Below are 27,934 nucleotides of genomic sequence, written 5' to 3'. Positions count from 1 at the left end.
CAAGCATGAAGACCTAAGATCAAGCTTAAGAACATGCATAATAAAGCCAGGCAAATGGAGCAAGCCTGTAGTGCTGGCTCTGGGATGCTGAGACTGGCAGATCTCTGGGCTTAATGGGTAGGTAGACTGCCAGAAAAGTCAGGCTAGTCTCAAAAAACACAGTGGACAGACCATGAGGAATGGTACCTGAGGTTGACCCCTCTGCTCTCCTCATATATGGTATACATATGGCACCACACATATGCACATACCAACACAAGTGCTTACAATTGTAACCTAATGTTTCCCATGTCTTCATCAGAATGCATGCTCCATTTGGAGTGAATCATGCATTTTCACAGGAATCACCTTTTTGGCCAGTAGCTTCTGTGTCTGTAAACAGAATCACCCATTTTTACACTGATACACAGAAAAGCAAATCAACTTTAAATGCAAATAAAGAACACCCAAGACACACAAAGAGAAACCCTGTCTCGAAAACAAAGCAAAACAAAACAACAACAAAAAAATGAGTGGAGTAAATGCTCGTAAAAAGTGATCTATTTAATGAATTAAGGACAACATGCAACCTTTTAAACTGAGGAACACGTCACTGTCATCCTAGTCTGGTGGCCCTTTAATCTTCTTTGGGTAGCTACTGTCAAGGTGAGCACGGGAAACTTTAGTTTTATTAACTTTTATTTGTTTATTTATCTGTTGGGATGGGCTTACATGTACACCATGTCACACATGTGTAGGTCAGATGACAAAGTAAGAGTCACAGTGGGTTCCCTGCCTGCCCTGGCATCGGTGTCAGTCTTCAGGTTTGGGGTGAGCAAGATTGCTCATTCAGTCTTACCAGTCAGGACTCTTGAACTGAATTCTTTTCTTGGAAGTACAATGCTTGAGTTGTACTTCCAGAGTCAAATGGTAAAGAGAAAGAAAACCAGAGGGCCTCCAGTGGGCTGAGTTGTTTGAAAAAAAAAAAAAGATGATTAAATAGTAAGAAACAGTTAAGTAAGCATTTTAATAAAATACAAAATATAATCCTTGTCTCTACCTTTCTGTGTGTGTTTTAAAAAAAAAAAAAGGAAGAAATTCCATTTATATTCATTCTCTGTGACTATTACTTGCTTTTAAATCCTAATTTTCTGTTAAGAGTAAGTTCACATTTTTATTTGCCAACCCCCCCAAAATAACATGAAATTATTATTATTTCTTTTTTTTTCCATTTTTGAAATAGTCTCTTTGTGTAGCCCTGGCTGTCCTGAAACTCATTATGTAGACTAGATTTGTCTTGGACTCACAAGAGATCTGTCTGCCTCTGCTTCACTAGAGCTGGGATTGCTGTGTGTGCTACCAGACTTGAGTCAATGAAATAGTGTCTTGAGGGTGGGGAGGGGTTGCCCCTCATCATTGCTGTGATGTTTGGGTAACAGAACATGAAGACAGTCTGCCTGAGCTTTGGTCTTGTTGCTGTGTGTCTTGGAGCTGCTGTCTGTCTCATCTGGTGGCTTCTGCAATAAGGAGTGTCTCAGTTGTTTTATGAACTCTCTCGGTGCTCAGGAGTTTATATGGTGCCCGCTCTATTGTGCATCAGTCCCAGCAGACCCACTCACATTCTACTGAGCATATTTGGGGGATAATTAGAACTAATGAAGCCTGGAACAGAGCTAATTCTCTAAGTGATTTATTCCCATGCTCTTGTCTGATGCCCAAGAATTCTCCAGATCATGGTCTAGCCACTTATTGTTTTCCCTAGCTTTGTGTTGGCACAGTTGTTAAGTTTGTGTGTATGTGTTTGTTTGTTTCTTTGTTTTAACAGACATTAAAAATACATCATATCCCTAGAAGGGAGAGAGAGAGAGAGGAAAATATGTTGCTAAGTAGATTTGATGTCACTTCTTCATCCTCAGTGTTGGGGGACTGCCAGACCTTTGCTGCCTTTTGTTTGTATTTAAACTTGAAGATGTTCATAGTACCTTTTAGTAGATTAACAAGGTAGGAAGCCTGGAGTGGTGAGTCTCTTTCAAGACAGCTCCTGTGAAGTGAAACCTGCAAGGGAAAGAAGTGGAAATCGTTAATGAAGCATTTCTATTTCTGATATGGTTTCCTGAGGAAGTCTGGAGGGTTTAGAAACTGTTGGGATGGCCTTCATGTCCTAGAGGTCTGTTTCATTAGCAGGACTTCCCCGTGCTGGCAAGACTTGAGTGACAATTCTCCACGTGTCCTTACCACAGAACCAGTGACTCGGTGGCCTGTAACACTTTAAATCCCATCAGCTAGCTTTCCTTTCCTGTTATAACTGCATCAGTGAGTGGCACTTGTGTTATGAAGGTTAAGATCTTGGTGGCTTGCACTGGAATACCTGCATCAGTAAAGATCACCAACCAGGCTAGTTAAAGAAGAATTACCATTAATGACTTTCTCCCTGTATTGTAGGTATCCTACAAGCTTATTATACTTTTGTCCTCTCAAAATCAAAGCAGAGTAGACACTGGTACCTGCATCTTCTTGGTAAGACCCTGAGACACAGTACAATCCAGTAACACTTAACCACTTTCAAAGACAGGTATCTGGGAAATTGTGATTTTTGTCCATGTCTACTGGTTCCACAGCCCAGGCCCTACTTTCTCGGTTCATATACTGAACCTCTCTAAGTTTGTTTTCTCATATGCAAAATAAAGATAAGAATATTTACATTGTGGATTGTTACACAGATTAAATTAATACATATTAGAAAAATAAACTGTTTTAAAAATTGTTTTTCCCAAATCTACACAGTACCTAACAGCTAGAGCTTAGCATTTCTGACTCTATTTAGATAAGATCCCTGAGCTTGTCTAAAATGGCTATTGGATGGATAGTTGCTAAATAGCTACTTAATATAGAAATATCTATCTTGTTCTGAGTTGAAGACTGTTAATTCTGCTATTTTGATCATCTACTGCAGTGCTTTTAAAATGAGTGAATTCAATCTTTTTCTCCAAAAAAAAAAAAAAATGATAACTGTATTGATCACTGTCATGTCCAGCCAAAACCTTCCTCCACACTTGAAGCTCATTTGCCCTGTTGTTTCTACATCCTCTCCCATGTATAAGATACATTTCAGACTAACATCCATTCGCACTGCCTATTAATCCATAAGTGGCAACTCCTTTGTTTCCACCAGCAAGCTGACTTTGCTCTTGCTTTCATCCTACATATACACAATACCAATAAACCTACTCAGACCATCAGTATAGACACTATTATCTCTAAAATGTCCTTGGTATCCTCTCTCTGTCTCTCTCTCTCTCTCTGTCTCTCTGTCTCTCTCTCTCTCTCTGTGTGTGTGTGTGTGTGTGTGTGTGTGTGTTACATGGATGTGTAAGCACTCATTCTCTTCTTACATACATGCAAACACTAGAGCACTGTGTAGGCGTCTTCCTCTTGTCCACTGCCTTATTTCCTGGAGACAGGGTCTCTCACTGCCCCAGAGTGGATCTTCTCAGCTATGCTGGATGGCCTACAAGTGCTCAAGATTATCTCTTGGCATCCCTCACCTCGGTGCCAGTTGCCATGCCATCATCTGTCATCCCTTCCCTGCCTGCAATACCCTTCTCTCTTGTCTCTCAGCATAACTAGAATGGAGGTGTGCCAGCATGGCAGCAGAACAGCTGAGAAGTTACTTCTCTCTCCATAGGTACAAGGCAGTGAGAGTCAACTGGGAATGCTGTGAGTCTTGAAACCTCAAAGATCAGTTGCAATGACATACCTGCTCCAACTAGGCCACACCTCCTAATGCTTCCCCAGCAGTTCCATGGACTGGGGACCAAGTATTTAAGTATCCATGAGCCTGTGGGGGCAGTCCCATTCAAGCCCCCATACCCTCTCTGATATTTTACCCTCTACTTTTCACTGAGAAGAACTGCATTTCTCCCTCATAGGAATGCATTTAAGGTCTCACTTGACTCCCCTGGAGCTAGTTTGGTGGAGTCGAGCACTGTTGAAAGATGAGTTCTTAAACTGCAGGTGACTTCCTTTCCCAGCTGACCTTTTATTTGTCCCTTACTCTCAAACACTGGCACAGGACTGTACACAAAAGTGGCTCTGTGTGCAAACCTCAGGTGAGAAATTGAAGGGACAGATTAGGGCATGGAAGTAGTTAAAAAAATGGCCACTACGTGAGGATTAGTAGCCATTCATGTTTCAAATTTAACTTTCAATTACTATTTCATTTTAAGTGAAATAGTAATTACATGCTGTAACTCATTCTACACAATGGGAGTCAGTTTTCTCTTCTGATACATATTAAAAAATCAAAATTTGATAAGTAGATTGAGAATCTGCTCAGGCACTCTGAGCTGTTACTGTGAACTTACTACTAAACTAGGTCATGAAGCAAGTTTGGAGTTTTTACTGGCTATTTTTTGTGTCAGCTTGATATAGGCTAGAGTCATCAAAGAGCAAGGAACCACAATTGAGGAAATGCCTCCATGAGATCCAGCTGTAAGGCATTTTCTCAATGAGTGATCAATGAAAGAGGCCCAGCCCCTTGTGGGTGGTGCCCTCCTTGGGCTGGTGGTCCTGGGTTCTATAAGAAAGCAAGCTGAGCAAGCCAAGTAGAGCAAACCAGTAAGCAGCACCCCTCCATGGCCTCTGCATCAGCTCCTGCCTCCAGGTTCCTGCCCTGTGCGAGTTCCTCTCCTGACTTCCTGTGGCGATGAACAGTGATGTGGAAGTATAAGCTGAATAAACCCTTTCCTCCCTAACTTGCTTTTTGCTCATGGTGTTTTCATCGCAGCAATAAAAACCCTAAGACAGTTTCCTTCCTGACAAGTGATCCTTTTGAGAAAGTCCTTTGTCATCCATCTTCTCTTAAGCCACTTTGCACCAAAGTTCAGATAAGTCCTTCATTTACAGGAATGTAATCACTTGAAAAGACATATTTTTTCATCATTCACGAATTATGAATTTTCTGACATTAAGTCTGTATGTAAGCATTGTTTAGAATGTAGTCTTTTAGGCTGCTTATGGGAAGTAGATATGTTAAATTATTGTAGCTACAGCTATACAAGCTTATATTATTTGTAGTGCTTTGTTAACACAAGTTTGGGAACATGGAACACCAGCACACACCTTGTGTGGACTTAAGAAGGGAGCATAAGTCATTCAGTTATCAGACATTTATTGAGGTTCTCTTAAAACTACCCACTATTCCCTGTGAGACCATCCCTGCCTCCCTCACACAATTGACAGGTCAGTGGGGCTATAAACCGCAGACTACATAATTGCAAGCCAAGAACCAGTGAGTGCAGGAGACACTGCAGAGCTGTGAAGGAGGAACATCGAAACCCAGCCTCTGAGCGGAAGCCTGAAGACTGGGTGCCATCCCAACAGCAAGCATTTTAGAGTATAATTTTCTCTTTCCATCCTGTTCTCAAGATTCAGGACAACCAAGTCAGCTAGAGAACACATAGCTCATAGCTATGCTAAGGGCAGCTCTGTGAGAAAATTCACATGAGCAGGACAGGTATTTCGCTGCACCTGAGTTGAGTGTCATACTTGGGTACAGAAACTCTACCAGTTAGTATACAAATATATCCACATTTTTTACTACATAAAGGTAAGTTTTAACCACTGATCAAGGGATTATCTAGGTGAAAAGGTGAAATTGGCAGCTGACTCTGAGGCTTAGAAGAAAGACACAGAAGTCACCCATAGATACATGTCCTAGAATGAGAACATTTGCAAGTCTGCAGGAGACAGTATGTGGTAAGACCAGTACAATGAGAGGATTTGATTGTGAGGAGCCTCCAGCAAAGGAAGATGAGCCAGGAGGAATGAATGGGAAGCACTGTTCACAGAGGAAAAAGTAACAGAATTGTTGTAAGCCAAACACAAGAGAGTGTAGTGAAGAACTCAGATCCATTTTAGCCATCATACAGAGTTCAGAGGACATGAGGAGTCCCTTGCCTCTCCATATCTTGTATTAGATTGTAAAGACAGAACCAGAGACAGCCAGACTGAAGTTGAAATCGGAGATAGAAAGTGAATTATGGGATTATCTTTCAATAAAACTGGATATAATAGAAATGAGATTTTTGTCAAATGTGGATGCAGGACAAATTTTAAGAGCTGATTGAGCATGCCTGTGTCACAGAAAAAGAAGCTAGGTGTGTGAAAACCGATAGGAAGGAGCTAGTTGTTTTCACACTAACAGAAGGAAATGCCACATTTTTTCTTACACCCACAAACAGTTGACACATGGGATGTTTTCTGTGCAGTAATCTATAAGGTTATTACCATAGCATTTACCCTTGCCCCATGTATTAATAAGTGAAGGATGAGATAATTGGTTTTGGAAACTCAGCCAGAGGTTTCGAAGGGTAGCATGAAAGGCTGTTTTGTTATGGGTAGTAATTAACGTTAGAGAAGAGATACTATAGCTGGTCCTTGAAGAGTTCCCTTTATAAAAAGTGTTGGAACCCAGGTAAGGGCTTTGGAAGGACTGAGCTGTTTCTAACCAACACCAATAGGAGCAGAAGGCTGATTTAAAAAGACTGACCAAGGAGTAGAGATTACCATATGCAGACTGTGAAACTCCATCAGTTCACATAAAGTCAGAATTACTCCTATCATACCGCTGCAATGTGTGTAAGAAGGGAGAAAGAAAGTGACTGATACCCAGGAACAAGGAGTCATGGAGAGCCTTTGGCAGAAGGACACAGGGGATGCACCTCTGTGAGTCACAACTGCTAGGCTGCTGGGCCCAAATTGATGGGAATCAGCTGTAGTCACAGTAATAAGTTGGAAGAAAATGCAACGGTGACAAACACTGCAGGTCTTGTTAAGAGCAGGTTATCTATCAGATGTGTAAACCCTTAGGCTGTTTTAACTTGAATTTCAGTCATTTCATTGGAATTTAAATTTAAATAGGAATCCAGTTGGGCAGCTTACCTGGCAATCATGCATGGGGGTAAGATATCGATATGATGCATTCTTGAGCAGGTGGGCATGTAAGATGTCTGGGAGGCAAGAGGCAGAATGAGGTAGGACATGGCTGTACGGGAACACAGTCAGCTAAAATCCAAAGTCTAGGGCTTTGATATCAGAGTAATAGATTATCTATTTGGAAACTGAACTCTGTAAGAATGGGGATAACAATTGGAATGAAAAAGCCAGAAAGAATAGTGTGAGTTATGCTTTGTGACTGCAGAAGGCCATGCTGAGTCAGCAGAGTCTGCAGGAGAGAAGGCACAGCCCAGTGGCTGGCTGGGACGGTGGGAGGCAAAGAAGCTTCAGGCCCCTTAGTGCTCTGAATACCTTTAAGACACTCAATGAAGTAGTTCTATCCCAATATCTCCGAAGAGTAGAATTGATAACAAATCCCTCTGCAGCCTGGATGACCATCAAACTGCCCCCACTTTCTGCTGAAGGTGACATTACCTCTGAAAGCACCTTGGGGTGCTTGAATCCAGACTTTCTGAAGGAGGAAGGAGCCCGCTGTGCTAGCTGCTACATCTGAGATATGCAAAACTAACAAATGCTTTCCCTTTGGCTCTGCTTCTCAGGTAACTCCTTTCAGAGAAAGATGCTCTTGGCTTGTGTGCAGAAAGCTTGGGCCTGGGCCTTGAGCTTTTGAGTGAACTCTATGCTCTTTTTAACTGGCTGCTTCTTAACCCATGTGAGCTTTGAGGGAGGTGATTGCTAAGGTTCTCTCCTTAGCAGGTGGTTAAAGCTGCCCAGCACAGGTGCTGAAAAGGTCTGTGTACAACAGCCCTTTGACTTTTATATAGATGAGTTTCTTCCTTCCTCATATACAATAGTAAACCACACTACAATTTAAAATATCTTAAATATCGAATTGAATTTTATAATACTTATGTTTTCTTTATAGCATATAAATGGAATGTTATGAAAATCTTTAGGTTTTTAGTATTTGTAAGAAAAATTAAGTTGCATGTCACTTGCCAGGATCAGAATTCACATTGAGGAGTCTCCGTTTCAGTGTTGGTGTTGGGTAGGTCTAGTTCACCTTTTCTGTCTTCAAGTGTTGTCCCCTCCTCTTGCCTCCAGCAGTGAGCCTAAACAGCTGAGCCCTCACAGGAAGCTGAGAAGCAGTAGCCTGCCTAGTCTTAAAACTTCCACTCTTCAAAACTGTGAACTCAGCTTTTCAGCACCTGTGCTGGGCAGCTTTAACCACCTGCTACTACTCCTCCAGGAACTCCTCCTCCAGGGGTCTGATGACCTCCTCTAGCATGTACAGCTACTTAAAAACACACCTATACACTAGTTTTAAAATATTTTTAAAATGTCTAAAAACACAGGTTTATGTGTTGACATATATATATATATATATATATGCATATATATATAACTTTAGAAAATACACAGTGGACATTATAAACTGGGAAACAGAGTTGCAATGACAAGAAAGTAGAAAACGGTAATTAATCATGCAAAGTAAATGCATGGCTTCAGGGTACGAAAAGAACTTATAAGTTTAATCAAAGAACCAATCATTGAGGAATAGTGGAGAACATAAGACATTTGAAGACAGGATCGAGGCAAATATTAGAACACTGTGGTTTTGAAATTCTCTTTCCCTCTTTACAGCGTTGCTCAGCAAGGTGTGGAAAGGATATAGGGAAAGAGACACAGTGCAGCCTCAGTTCCTTAGAGAAGAAATAGGAAGCTTTAAAAACAAAAACCCATATTCTGATAAATTAAACATCCCATAAGGTCTAACTCATTCTCTCAGGAAGTAAAACACACGTGGGCATTCCTGTTCCCCTTGGGAAAGGGCTCCATGATTTCCTGTAGCTGTCCGCACAGATGTTCAAGGCCCATATACAGAAAAGCACGAGATTTGCATAAAACTAACATCTGTATTCCTATCAGTCATCTCTAAATTACTTAATGACCTCCAATAGGTTGTGAGCATTGTATGCATACTGGTTCTACAGTACTTAAGGTACAATGCCAAGAAGGAATATGCACATGTTTAGTACAGATGATTTTTTGCCGAAATGTTTTGATTGATGATTGGTTGAATTCATGAATGTGAATCCTGTAGGTGCAGATACAGAATACCAACAGAGTAGTATAAAAAATAATGTCTGGGTGGTAGTAGTGGCCTTTAATTCCAGCACTTGGAAGGCAGAGGCTGGTGGATCTCTGTGAGTTCAAGGCAAGCCTGGTCTAAGAGTAGGTACAAAACAGCCAAGGCTACACAGAGCAACTCTGTCTCAAAAAATAGATAATGAAGTAGGTTGGCATGGTGTGACAAGCCTTTAGTCCTAGCATTCAGAGTACTGAGACAGGAGGATCTCTGTGAATTCCAGGAGTGTAGATTGGTAGTATGTAGCACTTTCCTAGGATGCAGTGTCTTGAGCCCAGCCCTCACTATCTCAGATGAAAGTAATCAAAACACAACATTCACAAAGATACAAGTGAGTTATAAATTAAATGGTACAAAGAGATGTGCCATTCAAATGACAATCACAAAGCTTTAGAGTGGCTATACTTATAACAGACGAAACTAACTTCCAAGACAGTAGTTAGTCCCAGCACTTGGCAAACAGAGGCAGATGAATCTATAAGAGTTAGAGGCTAGCCTATCGGCAAAGTAAGTTCTAAGACAGCCAGGGCTACACAGAAAAACCCTACCTCAAAAAAAAAAAAAAAAAAAAAAAAAAAAAAAAAAAAAAGAGTAGCTAAAGTAGACATTTTGTAATGATAAAGAATTCTAGTATCTAGTCCTGGCAATAAATTCCAGTAAGTATAAAGCAAAGACACAGAATTGAAAAATGAAATGCACAGTTCTTCAATAGCCATTGGAAACATCAATAGTGTCCCACTTTAATAGTGTATAAAATACCTAGATAAAGAGTGACAACTCAGTCAGTTGTGATCATGTTGCAGCCAAGAAGAGATTTGGATATAGCACAGTATAGAATCATACACATGTAGCAGTATGAAATAATATGCCTGTGATTTGATTGTACTGTGAGATGGTGTGTATGTGTGTGTGTGTGTATGTGTTCTGTTGCTGTGAAGAGACACCATGACCAAGGGTACTCTTCAAAAAGAAGCATTTAATTGAGGGCTTAATCACAGTCTCAGAAGCTTAGTCCGTTATCGTATGGCAGGGAGCATGTGGGCATGTATGTAGCTGAGACCTACGTTCTGATCTGCAGGCCACAGGAAGGAGAAACTCTGGGCCTAGCATGGGCTTTTGAGACCCCAAATCCCACCCCTAGTGACACACTTCCTCCAACAAGGGCACATGTAATGCTTTCAAGTAGTGTATGGTCTTGGACTAAACCTTCAAATATATGAGCCTGTTGGGGCTATTGTTATTCAAACCACTGCAGTGTGGGACTTGATTGCACTGTGATACTACTGTGTGTGTGTGTGTCTGTGTGTGTGTGTGTGTCTGTCTGTGTGTGTTTGTGTATGTGTGTCTGTGTGTGTGTCTGTGTGTGTCTGTGTCTGTGTATGTGTATCTGTGTGTCTGTGTCTGTGTGTGTGTCTGTGTGTCTATCTGTGTCTGTGTGTGTGTGTCTGTGTGTGTGACCGTGTGTGTGTGTGTCTATGTGAGTGTGTGTGTGTGTGTGTGTGTGTGTGTGTGTGTGTGTTGGAGCATGAACTTCTGATTGTAGATCACAGCCTTTTGACTTGTGCAATGTAGAAAGGTTGTATACACCTGGAACTAACCAGACCTATTATGTATCTATAGCAACACTGAACAAATAGTAGAGTTCTTCTGTAGTGTCTGGAACATCCTCTAGAATGACCATCCATCAGGATATAAACAACCTTTAGTAAATTTAAGCTGGAATAATATGTTATAAAGTTGAAATGAGATGGGTGAATAGTCAGTCACAGAAACAGAAAGATGAGTGAAAGATGCTATGCCTAGGATTATATTGATCTTTCTAATACGCAAATTAATCTCTCATAGATATATCAAAGAATCTTCTTTTTACAGATTTGTTTATTTTACTTTATGGGTATTTTGCCTGTTTGCATATACATGTGCACCACCTGCATGCTTTGTGCTATGGATTCCCTGGAACTGGAGTTCCGGACAGTTGTGAGCTGCCATGTGGGTGCTAGGAATTGAACCCAGGTCCCCTAGAGGAACGTCCAGTGCTCCTAACTGCTGAGCCATTCTCCAGCCCCAAATCAAAGATTCTTAATGTTATCTTCCTTAGTGCATGAAGACACCACAATTAGTTTGCTGGAAGAACAGTATTAGAAGTGAACTTCCGGGGTACATACAGAGTTGAAATTAAATGAGCAGTACCACTGGAGAAATTACAAACAAAACAGTTTTACGTCTAAAATAAGTTTTTATTCCATTTTTGTAAGAAAAAATGGTATCTTAATACTAAGAAGTTCAGAATGTGTGTTAATTACAGTTTTTATTGTTGTGATAAAAGACCATGACCAGGTGGCTGGAGAGATGTCTCAGCAGTTAAGAGTACTGACTGCTCTTTCAGAGGTCATGAGTTCAATTCCCAGCAACCACATGGTGGCTCACAACCACCTGTGACAAGATCTAAGGCCCTCTTCTGGTGTCTCTGAAGGGACCAAGAGTGTATTCACATAAAATAAACAAACAAACAAATAAACAAATAAAGACCATGACCAAAAACAACTTGTGGGAGGAAAAGGTTTATGTCAGCTACAATCTATATCACAATCCGTCATTGAAAAAGTCAAAGCGGGAATTCAGGCCCAAAACCTACAAGCAGAAACTAATGAAGGCAGGCCATAGATGAATGCTGCTTCCTGGCTTGCCAGCTTATGGTTGGCTCATTCTCCTTTCTTACAACATTCAAGACCACCAACCTGTAGGTGTCCGTACTCACAGAAAGCTGGAATATCTCACATCAGTCACCAGCCATGAAAATGCCCTACAGACTTTCATAAAGGCCAGTCATATGGAATCATTCTCTAGATTAAGACCCCTTCTTCCCATGATCCTACCTTGTGTCAAGCTGACACGAAGAGGAGCCAGCACAGCGTATCTGGCATAGCCTCATGTCTTTCAGTGCAGTTTTCTGTTCATACACAGTGAAAGCAGTTGTTCAGCATCATACCCTGAGTCTAGTGTGTAGCCTTTCCCCTTCTGCCTCTTGAAGAAGCCTTCCTTCCCCTGGAAGCTCTTATTGCTGTCATATTGTTATGGTCAGCTTCTTCCTCCACAAGCAGGCTGTCTCCTAGCTCCCAGAGCAAGCTCCCAGAGACAGCAGTTCTAGATTACTGACACCTAGTTGGGGAGGCCAAGGTGATGTATTACTTCCAAAATGTACACAACATCAAGTCAAAGTCTGGTAATATAGTGTCCTAAAGATCCAGGAAGCATAAATGACACTTGGCGTTTGATAAAATCCTCTCCAGGGAAAACTGAAAAAAGATACAGATCAGGGGCCAAGCTTCCTCTCAGGGTGTTCTTGCCTCTGGCCTGTTTTACTTCTTGAATACACCCAGAAATATTGTTTTTTGGGGTTTTTTTGGGGGGGGGGGTTGGGGGTTTTTTTGGTTTTTTTTTTTTGCTTAATTCTGAATATCAATAAAATTAATTTTAAAAATATGAGATTATATTTTTCAATCCTATACATTAAATGTTCAGTTCTCATTATAGTTTAAGGACATGGTAACTGTCCTTGCCAATACAGATGTAGGGTATTAAATTCTCCATTAAGTTTTAACCCCTAACATTACAGATGGCCATGCCTGGTCCAGGTAACATACATCAGGTTTTATGATTTTTTTGCTTTGATTTGCTTTCTTTTGTTGTTTTTCAAGACTGGGCTTCTCTGTGTAGCCCTGGCTGTCCTGGAACTCACTCTGTAGACCAGGACAGCCTTGAACTCAGAGATCTACCTGTCTCTCTCTTCTGACTGCTGGGATTAAAGGCATGTGACCCTGTGCTCAGCTGAGTTTTATATTATTAGTGGATCATTCATGACCTGTTGGTTGGGATTTATATGTTTGTGTGATTTAAAGAAAGAGTTATTTAGTGACTGTGTATAACCACAGCAGGCAATTGATAAATAGGTGTTATTCCAGGCCTTGAGTATGTAACCCAATAATTACTTGTACAAGAAAGTAGTCTTGCAAGCAGTTTGGGCTTTTTTTTTCTTTGCTAATGAGAGAAGAGGCTCTTGACATTGCATTTTACAGAAAAGCACCAGATCTGTTTACCTTGTTGAAATTCAGGTTGCTGTATTTCGGTGTCGCTTCTTTGGTTTTGGCAGCACTTCTGAAGTGTCTGTTCACTCCCTTAGTGGATGAATGCTGGTGTTGACACCACCTAACAAGCAGGGATTATGTGTTTACAGAAGAAGTAATATGAGAGGTCAGGTCTAGGAGGCACTTCTCAAGAGCTTGCGCATAATGAGTAGCTGGCAGGGAGGGCAGAGCTGACACTCTGGAGGGCCTTGTTGACACCTGCCTCTCTTCTCCAAAGCTCTCTTGATCATGTTCAGCTGCTCTGTTCTCATGTGGGGAATAATAGTAGAATAAAGCTGCTTTTCTGTCTCATTTTTCTTGCTAATTTACACATTCAAGCCATTTTTTGTTTGCTGCCCTGATTTGCTATTCCCTTTTGTCAAGGCACTGCTCCTTTCTTGCCTCGGGCCTACGAACTAATTTGAGCTTCTATAATTACTTCATGTTTTACACCTGTCTGCATATCATGCACCCCCTTCCTCTGCACTTAAGCTATATATTTCTTTGCAGAAAAAAAGCTTGATTTTTATATACAAAAACCTGTCGGTTTCTCCCCTCAGACAGCGTAGGGAAGAAACACAATGAAGCTGTTGCAATGCCTTCATCTGCAGCGAGGCTGACCTCCACAGTTCATGAAGGACAAATGGACGCTGTCTATTCCGACAGCTTGTGTTAAGATGTTGTGGAGCAGAGAGGCTGAGCTTTGTCCTCGTGAATGAAGCGATGGTTGTAGTCATTTTAGAATCATTAAGGCTCTGAATGCACGTCTTGCCCTGCAGTGTGTGCTCTGTGGCCACCCTCTGCTTTAATAACAGCTGATTAAATTTGGGTCAAGCGCACTCTGAAGAGCATTACAATGAAGAAACTGTTGTAAAAGTTACCTGTTTAAAAAAGGCAATTGATTAGATGTTTAACTTAAGTGACAGCTGCAATTCATTTCCCGCTCCTGGTGCCATCCTGTAGCCCGGCCGCCTTTTATAATTTGGGCTTCATTCTTAAGAACCCTTGAGTAACCGAGGGTTGCTTTCCACTTGAGCCTGCTCCAATCCAATTAGGAGTTTAACAAGGGTCAAATTAAGGAGACTTTACACTCCATGTTTGCATCATTAGTCATAAGACTGGTAGGTGAGCATGTGACTGTGTGCCAGCGACCGGGGGAAAGGCTGTAGTATTGGACAGACCAAGGCTGTCATCCAGTGTGTGCTCTGCCCCGGGCTGATGGAGCTCAGCGGGCTAGCAGTAGTGTTCCTTGTCAGGGGCTGGTGTGCAGTTGTTGGGAGAACAGGCCTAGCTGTGCTGATGAAGATTGTGTTTTCTGCAGGCCCTCTTCCCCCCTGGCAGCCTGTTGTGATTGGGCAGGCTGCTGGGAAGGCAGGCCGTTGAAGCCTCTTGAGCACTCATTATTTTTGATGAGCTGACAACTATCTAGGCTCCTTTCTCTTTCTACCTGCTCCTTCCTGCCTTTTTTTTTTTTGAAACATAATTTTTGGTTCTGTAAAACATTATCATAGGACATGAAAATGCAAGATTTTAGAGTTAGTATTGTAGCGGTCTTGTGAAAATCACTTCTTTGCCATTTGAAAGCAGAGTTCATAAGGGTATTTTCAAACTTTGCATTACTGAGAATAGCATTTCCTGCCTCCATTTTTCTGACTATTTCATCAAATTATGTTTGTAGTTGTTAATGTTCATCAGCCACATTATGTTACTGTACAGAGAAAATGACCAGTTTCCAAAAAAAAAAAAAGACAACAGGACTCTGCTCACCAGTGCCTGCTTGCATGGGATATTGCTGGGGACTGCTGGCATGCCCATGAGCAATGCTTTGTGCCAGAATACAAAGTAAAGACTTATCTAAAAATAACACTTCCATTGTTCCTTTCTCACCTCCTCAGCCCATTAACAGGTGCTTTAGTATCATGAGAGTTTTCATAGTCTAATCCCCTTTCAGAAGCTTTCCAGAATAAAAGCCCTAAATGGTCCTCAGTACTAATTTGATGTGACTTCCGTACAATGTGATTTCAAGCTCTCAGAAGCACGTTTTCACTGCTTACCCTTTTTCAGTGTAGCGGAGTGTGGAAAAATGCAAGCTGCCGAGTAATGGAGTCTTGAATGTGAATCGTTTTGTTGCTTCCTTACATTGTTTCCCGGCTTCAAAGGAAGGATTGTCTCTGGGATATGACTGTTACTCCTCAAAAGTGTTATTTTGGTAGTACATTTTAAAATGTATTCCTAATGTTGATATTTTTCAAAGCTATCTCGCAAGTCTTGCATTTCCCAAGAATTAATCGGCTTGATGAAGTCTGCGTGGCACAAAGCAAGTGGGTGTCGTGATGTGAGGCCTTTACATCTTTGTACCCAGCAGCTTCACACCCAAGAGCTTCCAGTGCTGGTATCTCACCTGTGTCAGGGACCCCACAAGCCTCATGCCGGCATGAAGCCGATCTGAGCGAGGGAAAGAATGAAGCTCAAGTCACTACTGTCCAAACCTGCAGAGTCTGACCTCATGATTTATTCTTACATATTAAGCATAGTAAGAGATTGGGGAAAGGTTTCCATGTGCCAGTTATCACAACAAAGCTTTAGGCTTAGCCACATAGAAACTTCCTAGCAAAATAGCAAAGCACCTGTGACCTTTACAAAAAGAGTGAGTCCCATTGGCTGATAACAGAGCTCAGGGCTAGGGCCTAGAGAGGAAGGATTTGTAATAAGCATATGGATAGAATCTATCTGTAGAGGATGCAGAGTACACAGTACCTCTTTCATAAGGATGGGTTCTGTTTGCTGAGAGGGAGCTCAATCTTAAGACCTAAACAATGTTTAGGATATTGGGGTGTGGGGAGGCAGGGGCAGGTGAAGGCTGGCTTCTAACAGAATAGTGAAGTATCACCAGGTTGTTTGACCGCTTTCACTCTGGCCTTCCAGGTGACCAGTGCCATTCATTTCCTTCTGTTGATGAAAGTAGGTCCCAAGATTGGCAGTCCTGGTCTCTCTAGCACTTACTTTAAGCTATGCTTCCTACGACCTTGCCTCAGGGCTTTGTTGCTTTACATACACATCTGCCTTCTGATGCACTAATATCTGGTAAACATAAACCTTATTGTCTACGAATAATTAAATTATGGCACTGTGCATTCCATGCTGAATTCTACTTCCTTACTGTGTTATCATCAACCTTGCTTCCAGAATGGGAAGAAAATCCTATTAGTTCTTTGGATTCTACAATCCATCAAAAATTGTTAGTATTTGTGTTCTCCATAAGAGTGGATAGCTCTTGGGTGGATGTGCATGTGTGTATATACATATAAACATCTTTCTACAGACAGAAAAGGTAGTCTGTTTTTAACAAATTGTCATAATTTGGGCCATAAAGCATGGGGGAAAGAAATTCCTCAAAACCTGGTGGAAAAGTTTCTAGTATTCATATTTATTCATAAATGGCAAAAAAGCCATAATGGTAAAACGGGCCCGCATTTCTTCATTCACACAAATACTCTCTCACGAACCTTTCCAGTCTGGCAGGCGTATCCTTAGCTCCCAGAGGTGGCACGCAGGTAAGATGCAACTCGATGTTCCTTGCTTTGGATCCTCTGGAGCTGAGCTGCGGCGTGCATGCTTTGCTGTATAAGCAGTGGATGTCCGCCTCCATGTGGGGTCCATGCAGATTATTTCTCAGTATGAAGTTTCTCTGCCAGGCAACTAATACCATTAAAATTTGGTTTCTGGGTATATAAACTTTAGCTAATTAGATCCATTACCTTTGGGATAACAATAACTACTTTCCCATGACTTAAGTGATGATCTGTCCTTTTATTTTTCCTTTTGTTTTTTTTTTTGGTTTTTTGTTTTTCTTTTTGTTTTTGATTTTTGAGATGGGTCAGTAGTGGCTAGGGGCAGGGGAAGACCCATTGTTTCTCAGTGGACCTCACTTTATAAATCATGATGGCCTTGAATTCAGAGAGCGACCTGCCTCTGCCTCTCCAGTGCTGCCACCACCTGGCCTGTTGTTCCCCTTTTGTAAATGATTGTTTACTGCATAAGAAACTTGGACTACCTGGTAGATATTTCATTGCTATTCTAGATAGTATACATTGAGATATATTTTTGATTACAACACTGATGATCTCTATGTAAGTTTTTTTCACTTCATAATACATAAAATTTTATATTACTTTCAAAAAACAATACATTTATTACTTTTCCTGGCTATATATCTGTGTAGTTCTGGCTGCCCAAGAGCTTGCTACGTAGACCAGGCTGGCCTAGAACTCACAGAGATCCTTCTGCCTCTGCCTTCTGAGTACTGGGATTAAAAGCATCTGCCAGTACTCTTGGCAATATTGTATTTCTTAACTGTGAAAATGTAGCCAACAGGGCCAGGTATGGTGGGACAAACCTTTAATCTCCAACACTCAGGAATCAGGTGCAGACTAATTTTGATGAGTTTGGGACAGTCTGATCTGCATACTGAGTTCCAGATCAGCCAGGGCTGCATAATGAGACTCTTCTCAAAACAAAAACCAAACAATAGCAACAAAAGTAAAATGTAGCTAATTCACAATAGTATAAAATGAAAATCAATCAATTAGACTCAGTAAGAATTACTGGCATATTCTCTTGGAATCTGTATCCATAGGAAGGTAGATATGTTTGTATAGGTGACAGTGATTATCAGTGTTTTCACAAGCGTGCATAGACATTAGCCTATTAGCTCTATTGTTATCAGGAATACCTACAGGGCCACAGGAGAGGAGGAATCTTATTTTGATGTTGTGGCTATATTATACCAGTCAGTTAAATCTTTGATTAGACTTTTTGGGAGGTTTTAAAACCATGCAGGTGACCAAAATTCACCTTTTCTTTTTATCAGTTGAAGGTAAGGTTCTCAGAGGTCACTTAGATGTGTGTGTGTGTGTGTGTGTGTGTGTGTGTGTGTGTGTGTCTGTGTATCAGTCGCTCTGTCTATGGAGAATGAGTCAAAGACCTTGCTTGACCATAGCTTTATTTGGAAACATTGAAGACACTGATTTTATGTATTGACTCTCCTCTTAGTTGAATGGGCATGGGTTAGAATCCATCTGGAAGGTACTCATACTCTCCTTATTGAGGACATGAGACTGGCAAGAGCAACAGGACATTTTAAGAATTTCCCCACAGTCCATGGGACGTAGTTGACTTTGCAGGTCAAGGGGCAAAATATTGTCCTTTTTAATCTCTGACATTTCTACTTATACATCTAATGGATAAACCAAACTCTTCCAACTCTAGGCTCCTAATTTCCTTTTCTCTTGTTGCAACAGCTCACCCATTTTCTCCCTCCATCAGTCTTTATATATATATATATATATATTTCTCTGCAATTCCATGAATACAATTTTTAAATAGAAACTTAGTAATCTTGGTTAGTTCTTTCTTACCATATGTAGTCTTTTAGCAAATCATATTTTCTTGACCCTAAAGGTATGAGGGTTTTACCATCTCTCTCCATCTGCACAGATAACACATGGTCTGGTGTCTCCTAGACATTGCTTTTTTGTAGATAGATGTCCTATAATGTGATAACATTCAGGAATGACTTTATTAAATATGCCATGCATTGCTGTGTTCTTTTTCCATAATAGCCATTCATCGTGATATAAGGATCATTTTAGAATTTATCTTGCAAGGGTGATAAGAGTCTTCAAGAACTTCATTATTTTTGTTGTTGCTTATATGGGTATTCTCATCTGAAGTAACTCAGTGACTGTCCCTGGCCAAGCACCTACATACCCAATTTTGTCTTACCAGCAGCACAACCCTTAAAGACTGGTCCTCCTGTTTGAGAGATGATGAAATAGCGGTTCAAGAGTAAACTTCAATCATATGTTAAATAATGACATTTGGACGTACCTCATAAAATGGTCTGTCATAGTCTCCTTAGTTTATGTACACACGCTACATAATATTCACACAGCAATGAAGTCACCTCCATGTATTTGTCAGAACTTTTACCCTGTGAAGCAGCACATTACTGCAATGTGGTTAAAGTCACAGCACTGTAAATTAGAACTGGCTGCAGAGTTCAGGTTTGCCTATTTCTCTGTTCTATGACCACTGCATAAAAAGGTCTGGAAACCAGAAATGTGATACATTCAGGAAATTTAAAAGGTCTTTTAGTGTATTAAGATAGTCTTTGGGTCAGGATACTGACAGGAATCAAAATGGAGAGGGCAATACTCAATTTTGAAGGAGATTATAATCAATATGTAGGAGTGGGCATTTTACTATCAGGCAGGGAAGCTGATATTTACTCTTGGGCTGGAGATATGGCTCAATCAGTGAGATGTTTACTCTAAAATCATGAAAACCTAAGTTCAGAACACCAGCACCCACATAAAATGACAAACATGCATCTGTAACCCTAGTTCTTGGGATTGGGACAGGTGAATCTCAGGAGCTCACCAGCCACTCAGTCTAGTTAAAGCAATGAGCTTCATGTTCTGGGAGACATCATCTGGTAAAATAAGATGGAAAACACAAGAGAAAGGCATAAGCACTGGCCCTGACATGTGTAAGCATGTGTCTACACTGGTGAATACACACAAACATACACATACGTGGTATTAAAATGCAATGCAAACAACTACAAATGCCCAATTTGAAATGTCTCCTCCATGGATACCCTTACTTAAGTTCTCGTTGTGACTGGGATTAATGATAGAGATTAAATTTGGGATCTCTTCCATCTAAGAACACAGTCTGCCAGGAAGTTGTAGCACCAACCCTAATTAGTTTTTTCTTTGGTTTTGTTTTTCCTACCCATGCAGACACCTGATATTTATATGGCTGTTGTGTCTTTGTATAAAAATCTTTGTAATTGTAATTAGTGAAGTAATAATACCAAGTTAGACTTTTCTGTAGGTCCGCATTAGAAAGGACTCATTCTGACTCACTCTCCAGAAAGATCTTAGCCTCTGTTTATCCATAAGAGAAATGAAATGGTCCTAGATGTAAGCAGACATTCAAAACAAGCCTCGGTTTCCCACACAGTGTCGGCAGCCTCACTCTAGTTTTGAATTGTCAGTGAAAACATAGGATTTTGCTGTACTTTCCAGCGCACTAGTTTCATGCCAAGTACCCTACAACAAGTGAAAAATTGAGCACACAATTGCCCAGTAGCAATTAAAATCTTGGCTGGGTTGAATGTTATTTACAAAGGGCTGCCTAAAGGTTAAGCGAACATTCATTGCTAAGTACTCTGAATCCTTGATAGCAGACACTGTGGCCTCTGAGATGGCTTTGTCTTTTAGGTGACATGGAGTAGGCTACATAGATATGAAGCACAGCCCCGTAATCCCAGCACCCTCTTTTGGGGTTGCTTTTCTATTTCTCCCAATAAGTGATTGTCTTGTTTATTTGTAGCCCTGGTCTTCGGGATGTCTAGCTGACTGGCCCCTGTCTTGGCTCTCTTGAGCTCCCACTTACGGGAGCTTTACCTCTGCTCCCAGTCACACCCACCCCCTGGCATTTTCTACTTCCTGTAGCTTACAGAGCTCATGGTCAAGCTGGAGCAGAGCTCTTGATCACAGCCATTGTCTCAGCTTAGACAGGCCTCTCTTTCAGTTGCTCTGAAGGCCAGGGTCTGTGGGAAGGCAGCTGTGAGCTTCCTACTGCTATCTCCTTGTAGAACTGATTTTTGTAAGTTGTGTTTCAGTAAATAAGCCTTGAAACTCAGTATCAGGATGCCATGCAAGACATCAGTCCTTATCCTAGAACAGTGCTCTCTGGAAAATCCCTAGCCTACATTTATTTCTAGCTTTAGTCTTGGGAATAATTATCCTGAACTGTCTTGTTTTTATCTTTTTAACTTTGTGCTAAAGTTATTAGTTCTTTTCCTACCTGCCCATTGGGAGTTTACACATCTGTGCCACACACACAGGGACTTTCAATAACTCTACAGTGTTGTGTTGTTTCTTTGTTTATTGTCAGCCTCATACCGTGATCCACTTTAAGCTTTCTGTTAGTATTTGTAACGGAACTTACATTTTATGTATTTTTATATAATCAAAAGTAGATATAAATTATACAAAAATTCTAACACATTCAGGAACACATTAAAGCTTTCAGCTTGTTTTTAGTTAAATAGGAGCCTTTTTAAAACATTGAACCATGATTTTAAAGTATCAGCCCCTTACATTGTTCTGTGTTTATGTAATATAAGTCATCCAGCTATTTAAAAAAAAAATACAAAATTCCTACAGGGCTTAGAAATACCTTTCAAGTAAGTTTTGACATTTGGACAAATTTCATTATACAAAATCATTTTGACATAACTTTGTAACAGACTCTTGTTCTGAGAAAGGTTTGCCTAATGAAGTTAATACTTGTTTTAAACCCTTTGGCCTTACCCTCTTCCTGAAATGGCAGTCTACACCCCTAACTACTCAGGAAGTATTTCTCTTTCCCGAGACTTGGCTTATTACCTCTCCTTTAAAAGAGAAAGAAGCTGACATGAGCTTTATATAAAAGCACCCTTAGGGGTAGACAGTGCGAGAAGGCTGCAGGATTTTGTAGCAGACAAAATGTCGCTTGCATTTTGCTGGTCAGTAGTTTGATATGCTTGTTTGCTGATGTGAAATGACGAGGGCTTACGAAACAAGGTTTTGTTTTTTAGCTGCCTGTGGACCTACTGGGGCCTAACAGAACCTAGTCAGCAGGTCATTAACTCTGGAGAAAACAGCTTGCATTAATATGCTCTAATCCGGTATAATTAGTCAAATTACTGCACGCCGACCAGCTTGTCATGTGTTGTCAGACTTGGCATACACACTAGATTGCCTGGGTCCCTCTGGAATGCCACCCTCAATCAAGGAAAACTGCTCATTTGTAGTGGTCTTGAACTCTGGTGAGAAAAGCCCCTATGCAGTGGTCAGAGGGAAACTTAGCTAATTCTTAAAGTTCAATTACTTTTTCAGCAAAATAATTTATGTTTTGGTGGATGAAATAGAAGCCTGGTAAGTCTACAGGCATGTTTCTGAAGCACATCTATGTAAGTTAACAGTAATTCACATTAGTATCCAAAGAGAACTTAAATAAATCATTGCCATTTGACCAGATACGTTCCAGTGTTGCAAGAGTGTGTTTGTGTATGTTTGTGCATGTGTGGGTTATTTTCCAGTAGGGTGAGAGGTTATTAAACTCTAAAAGGGCCACATTAGCATAAATTTACAAGAGCTCTTGTTCTGGAGGCATGATAAAAACCAGTGTTACCTTTGCATTAACATTGACTCGCTTGTTGTGCTTTTGGCAATGACAGATAAGTCAGCGTAATTCCCCATTGCAACACAAATGATGCTCTAGATTCCAAACGCATCCTGAAGATGTCACCGACAATAATCTTCAAAGAGCGGCCAGTGAGAGTGGGCTGTGTGTTTGTAGGATGATATACTGCAAATGACAGGAAGAATTATGTGAGTGGAGACGAATCTGTAACATATTATTAAGCAATTTCACGAGAATAACAGGGATAAAAGGATAATGGATGAGGGTGTCATTATTACCTTCATGTAGTGGGAAAGCAAAAGCAAAGGTAGAGAGACAAGATTAATTGAGGAAGGCCGAAGCGTTCATTGCTCATCAGCTCCTTTGTGCTCCCTGCTTCTGAAATTCCGGACCAGAGAAAAGGTGCCCAGAGCTGCACTGGATATGGTTGGCAATAAGGAGTGCAGGCTGACAAGGTGCTTTTTAGTCACCTCTCTTTCTGTCTAAAAAAGCACATTTAAATGTTCTGATGGCCCCACAGCAATCTACGGAGCAGCGTCTGTGTGTGCCACCTTTCACTGTTAGTCATGCTTCTAAACTCAGAAATTATACAATTTCCATGCTTTGTCAAGCATGCTCTTTTAAATTTTGAGACTCAAATTTGTTTATAAAGTATTTGAAAATCTGCAACTATATTTGACTATCTTGAGGTCATAAAAATATAAAGCAAGATTTGTCATAAGGTTTGACTATATTCTAAGTGTGTATCCCATTTATGTGACATTGTAAATAACAACAAGTAATCCCTCTAGGAATAGTCTTTAGTTGGGGTTTTTTGTGGTGGTTGTGGTTTGGTGTCCTTGCTGTGGGTTGAACCTAGGGCCTCTCATGCATGCCAAGCACTCTGTCTACCACTGAGCAACATAGCAGCCTCTAGACGGCCTTCTTATGTACTAACGAGCACATTAGCTCCCTGTATAACTTACCACATTTAACCCTTAGCAGTCGTCTTCAGTGAGCAGAAAGGATTCTTATTTCAGTTGTAGAAATAGTAAAATATGGAACAGGAGATGAAATGGGTTTTCCAAGAAATTTCACAGTGAGTGGTGCTTCTAAGAATAAATCCATCTCCAGACACCTCATCCAGCATGCGTTTAATGCTGTGATCTTTTAAAACATACATATTATGATTGTTTGCAGATGTGTTTTTAATTATCTTCACCAAAGAAGCATTCTTGGGTTTGGTATGATGTGAGGGAAAAGAAACTAGCATTTGTAGGTAGTTAAGACTCCGTGTTCTGCACTTGGAATATCAGCATTATGGCATCATAAAGGAGGGATCTAAAATGCAGAGCCAGGTGTCATTAGTCTGTGCTCACAACTGGAAGTGGAAGAAATTTAAACCTAATTTCTTTTGTCTCCAAAGCTCATAGAATTTGATTCGGGATTTTTTTGATTTTAATAGACCTAAATCTAGGTTTACAATTTAGATTTTAAACCTAAATTTTTTTTTGGCTCCAAAGCTCATAGAATTTTGATTCAAGTTGGTTATTTGATTTGTTTTGTTTTGTTTTTTGTTTTTTCATAATGTTATTTTGGTTTTATTTATATGTTTGTACAGTATCCTTGCTGTATAGCCCAGATTGGCCTTAAATTTACCTTCTTTCTGTCTCCATGCCTAAGTATTAGGATTGCAAATAGACAGTGCCAGCCTGGCCACTTCATGCTCTAGCACTGACTAGCCCTGCATTTCTGTCTATATTCTGTCTTTCATATGCAGTCAAAATCATACTGCATTTTTACATGTCTTGTATCTGTCTGTCTATCCTATGGCTCAAGGAAGTCTGCTGCTTCATTGGAGAGAACTGTCTGTTTTGTTTTGTTTTGTTTTGTTTTGTTTTGTTTTGTTTTGTTTTCGAGACAGGGTTTCTCTGTATAGCCCAGGCTGTCCTGGAACTCAGTCTGTAGACCAGGCTGGCCTCAAACTCAGAAATCCGCCTGCCTCTGCCTCCCAAGTGCTGGGATTAAAGGCATGCGCCACCACTGCCCCGCTGAGACTTGTCTTTTTGTATGACTTTCGACTCACATTTATTAAACAATAAGAGATTTGGGGATAATGAAAAAGAATATAGGTATGTTACTATATACTTAGAGATATTAACTATCTTAAAGTCTCACTGTTTTTTGAACTTGTTTATATAGAGGTCGGAGAACTTGTGGAACTCAGTGCCCTCCTTCTACTCAGGATCAAACTCAGATTGTCACACTTGGCAACAAACACCCTTCCCCCACAAGCCATCTCACCAGTCCTTTGTTTAATCCTTAAAGCAATCATAAAATGTATGTATCTTAAAATCCCCATTTCAGATCTATAGAAACAGAGTCAAAAGACCTTGCTCCAAATCACAGGTGCTGTGGAATGAGGGATGCAGAGGTGGAACCAGAAGCTCAGTAGGTGCCTGCCAGAATCCCTACCTTTTCATAGCAGCACATGGCTCCACCTGGCTGCCCTAGCTAACTGTAGGTTACCCTGCAAGTCACTCTCCACTCTGCTGCTGGTGCCTCCCGAGGGCTAAAGGTTAGAGGCAGAGGAGGCACTGGCAGTATGCAAATAGCTGCTGGGTGAGCACAGGCAGCTGCTCTTCCGGAGCACAGTCACAGGATCCCTGTTTCCTTATGAGGCAGGAGCATAAAGGAGACACCTTTAGTTTTAGTTTTTGCATTTAATTATTTAGACAAAAAGGTGGAAATGGAAGTGACTGCATGCATCCCGGAAGCTTAGACTAGAAAAGGGCCAAGCTGGCTTTTCATGATGGTATGCTGTCTGTGAGTTAATATACTTCCCTGAGGCTTAACGCTGAGAGAGTCCAGTCTCTTCAGGATACTCCTCATGACCCAGTCACCTCACCACCTTTCTCTAGGCCACATTCCTTAAAAACCCCACCACCAGCAGGGCAGTGCCTTTAATCCCAGCACTTGGGAGGCAGAGGCAGGCGGATTTCTGAGTTGGAGGCCAGTCTGGTCTACAGAGTGAGTTCCAGGACAACCAGGGCTACACAGAGAAACCCTGTCTTGCAAAACAAACAAAAAACCCACCACCTCAGTACTGGGTACTAAGCCTCAGCATGAGCTCTGCTAGAGACAAGCCACACCAGGTGACAGCACACCAAGGGAGTATGCACTAGCACAAGAAATAGGGACCGAAAGGAGTAATCTAATCAGGTTAAAATTGTTCAGTGGCAGTTAAGTGCCAACTATTCCATCAGCACAGTCAACCGGCATAATACTAGCTCAGTAAGGAAGCTGTGTCGATTCCTTACTTTTTTATTTAAAGAATTTATTTTCTAAATATGGCTTCGTTCATTGCTTATAAAAAACATTACTTGGACATTACATTTGCTGGATTTCAGTTCAAAAGAGGTCCTAAGGCAGTTCTTACCATGCTGGAAGTACACTTTGATGGTATCTTCATGAGAAAATAACACTCTTCAGAGAGCTGTCTGATGCTAAGGTGTCCTTCAAACATTGCCTCTCAATACTAGAAAAATTCCTCACTGTACTGGGGCTGATTGAGATATGACTTGCGTGAGCACTGGGGATGAACATCCCTAGACAATAGCTGGCTCTTGAGATTGGGAAGGGAAGAGTCCCAGTGGTGGTGCCTAGTTAGGGGCAAGCTAAATACGAGAACTGGGACATTTGCCATGGAACTCCCAGGAATGAATGGTCCTCTCCTTCTCCCTGTCCCCCTCTCCTCCTCTCTTTTCTCCTCTTCCCTCTCTTCTTCTCTCCCTCTCTTCTCCATCTTTTCCTCTTCTTCTTCCTTCCCCTTCGTCCTCCACCCAGCCCCCCACCAACAGCTCTAGGTATTGATTCCTCATCTCTCTTTTCCAATACTATTATGTCACCATTACCTCAACTTTCTCTGGTGGTTATGGTCATTTCTGTGGAAAGAATACAACCCTCTATTTTCTCCCAACTCATCTGTCTGACAACTCCATAGAAAGTTTCTAAGTATTTGTTTTGCTCCAGTTAGCTTGTCCATTGTGGGATGCCACAAACCAACTTTTCTGATAAACATTTTCCAGGTAAGGAAACTTGAGTTAAGGGGAAAGCCTTTTGTTCATTCCTCACAATCTCTGCTTTGTCCCTAGAGCATAAATGACCACACGCGCTTTTGTTGTTCTCCTTGTAGGATGTGAATTGCTACTCTCATGTTTCTAGAACAAGCCTTAAACATTTTAGGTTCCTCAGAGTACAGAGTTCATAGCGGTTCCGTCAGACCCACTCTGCACTTGGGTTGCCTTTTCTTAAACTAATAAGGCTTCCTTTTGGACTTGCTTCCTTGAGATTCCTGAGAAGTTTAGCTGAAGAAGTCCAGAGACACTCACTGTACTGTGGGTGTGCAACTCCAGAGCTGTGTGGGCTGGACCCCACTGGATTGAGACACCACAGGCTGGCATGGAATTGGAGAGAAACCACCAGGGACAAGAGGATGCACAGAGAGTTACCACGTAGAACAGGTGCTTGCCTTTGGGGCAGGGGAGAGGTGTTGATGTTGTAAATGATGAATCTGTTTCTCATATGCTGGTGCAAGTTTCTCAGAAGCCTTGTTAGCTGGTAGAAGGCATTAACCCGCTAACTGTAAGACTCCCTCCCCAGCAGCACTGAGCTCTTCTTTTAGATTTATCTGTTTTGTCTTTTCACAGAACTAGTATTTAGACTTCTCCATTTTCATTCACTAAGGTCTGTGCTTAGCTTCATTTTCTTCTCTGTTATGTTCTTTGTTATGTTCCTTTTGATTTTAGTATTTCACTTGTGTTACATTGATATATTTTTCTTATTATTACAGTTGAAATATTCAAAACCAAGAGTTTGTATTAGCATTTTTACTTTTATTTTAAAGCTGTCTTGTTATGTTTTGCCTTAGAGAGTGACATGACTCTAGTTGAATCCAATGGCTAGTGTGTCTTTGATGCCAAAATCTTTCTTTGGAACCCTAGAAAGGGTAAAATAAGGAGCCTGACTCTGCTTCTCATTTCTGGATTCTACTCCCTCACAGCCTAGGCCACATGGAGTCCACAAAGAAGAGCTGTGCTATAGACTTGAAAGAGACAAGATCTTTTATATGGGTTCAGTGGTCAACTCATCTCTGAACAGCATGGTCTGGTTGAGGAAAGGGGATTCAAGGGACTCCTCACTCCTCCTCCTGGATCACTTGTGTCTGCTCCCATAAGCACCAGCATTTACCTAGCACCCAAGCCTATTAAATGCAATTGCTTAAAACATGAACTTTGCCATAGTGCCTTGTTTATCAGAAAGTTAACTGTTTATTGAGGTGTGCATTAGATGACTGCAGAGGACAGGAGCAAACACTATATTATGAAATGAATTTGAAAGCCAGGCAGTTAATTTGTTTATCTGTATATGCTCCTGTAACGATTTAGAAAAAGCTGGCAGTAGTGATGCTATGCTAAGAACCACT

The 27,934-nt window shown here is 41.0% G+C and overlaps 1 protein-coding gene and 2 long non-coding RNA genes across 11 annotated transcripts in view; 2 read left to right on the top strand and 1 right to left on the bottom strand.

The window, feature by feature from the left end:
* Positions 1–27,934, top strand: part of Nbea (neurobeachin) — a 551,294-nt gene that overhangs the window by 395,294 nt on the left and 128,066 nt on the right. The window lies entirely within an intron of this gene.
* LOC116092888 lies at positions 533–23,743 on the bottom strand. 5 transcript variants are annotated; one of them, XR_004119547.1, is made up of 7 exons: positions 23,436–23,743; positions 22,459–22,635; positions 19,099–19,201; positions 18,627–18,757; positions 16,716–16,897; positions 1,962–2,034; positions 533–944 (listed from the first exon to the last, which is right to left on the bottom strand). It is a non-coding gene; the product is annotated as an uncharacterized LOC116092888 (long non-coding RNA). The 5 variants fall into 5 exon arrangements; XR_004119548.1 differs by lacking the exon at positions 19,099–19,201 and having other exon boundaries at positions 16,716–16,908; positions 23,436–23,739; XR_004119546.1 differs by lacking the exon at positions 19,099–19,201 and having other exon boundaries at positions 23,436–23,735.
* On the top strand, positions 22,600–27,741 carry LOC116092893. Its single transcript, XR_004119554.1, has 2 exons — positions 22,600–22,658; positions 27,512–27,741. It is a non-coding gene; the product is annotated as an uncharacterized LOC116092893 (long non-coding RNA).

Source organism: Mastomys coucha, unplaced genomic scaffold, assembly GCF_008632895.1.
Source record: "Mastomys coucha isolate ucsf_1 unplaced genomic scaffold, UCSF_Mcou_1 pScaffold16, whole genome shotgun sequence".
NCBI classification, from domain to species: Eukaryota; Metazoa; Chordata; class Mammalia; order Rodentia; family Muridae; genus Mastomys; species Mastomys coucha.
Note: the sequence above shows the minus strand (reverse complement) of the source record. Positions and strands in the feature narration are given on the sequence as shown.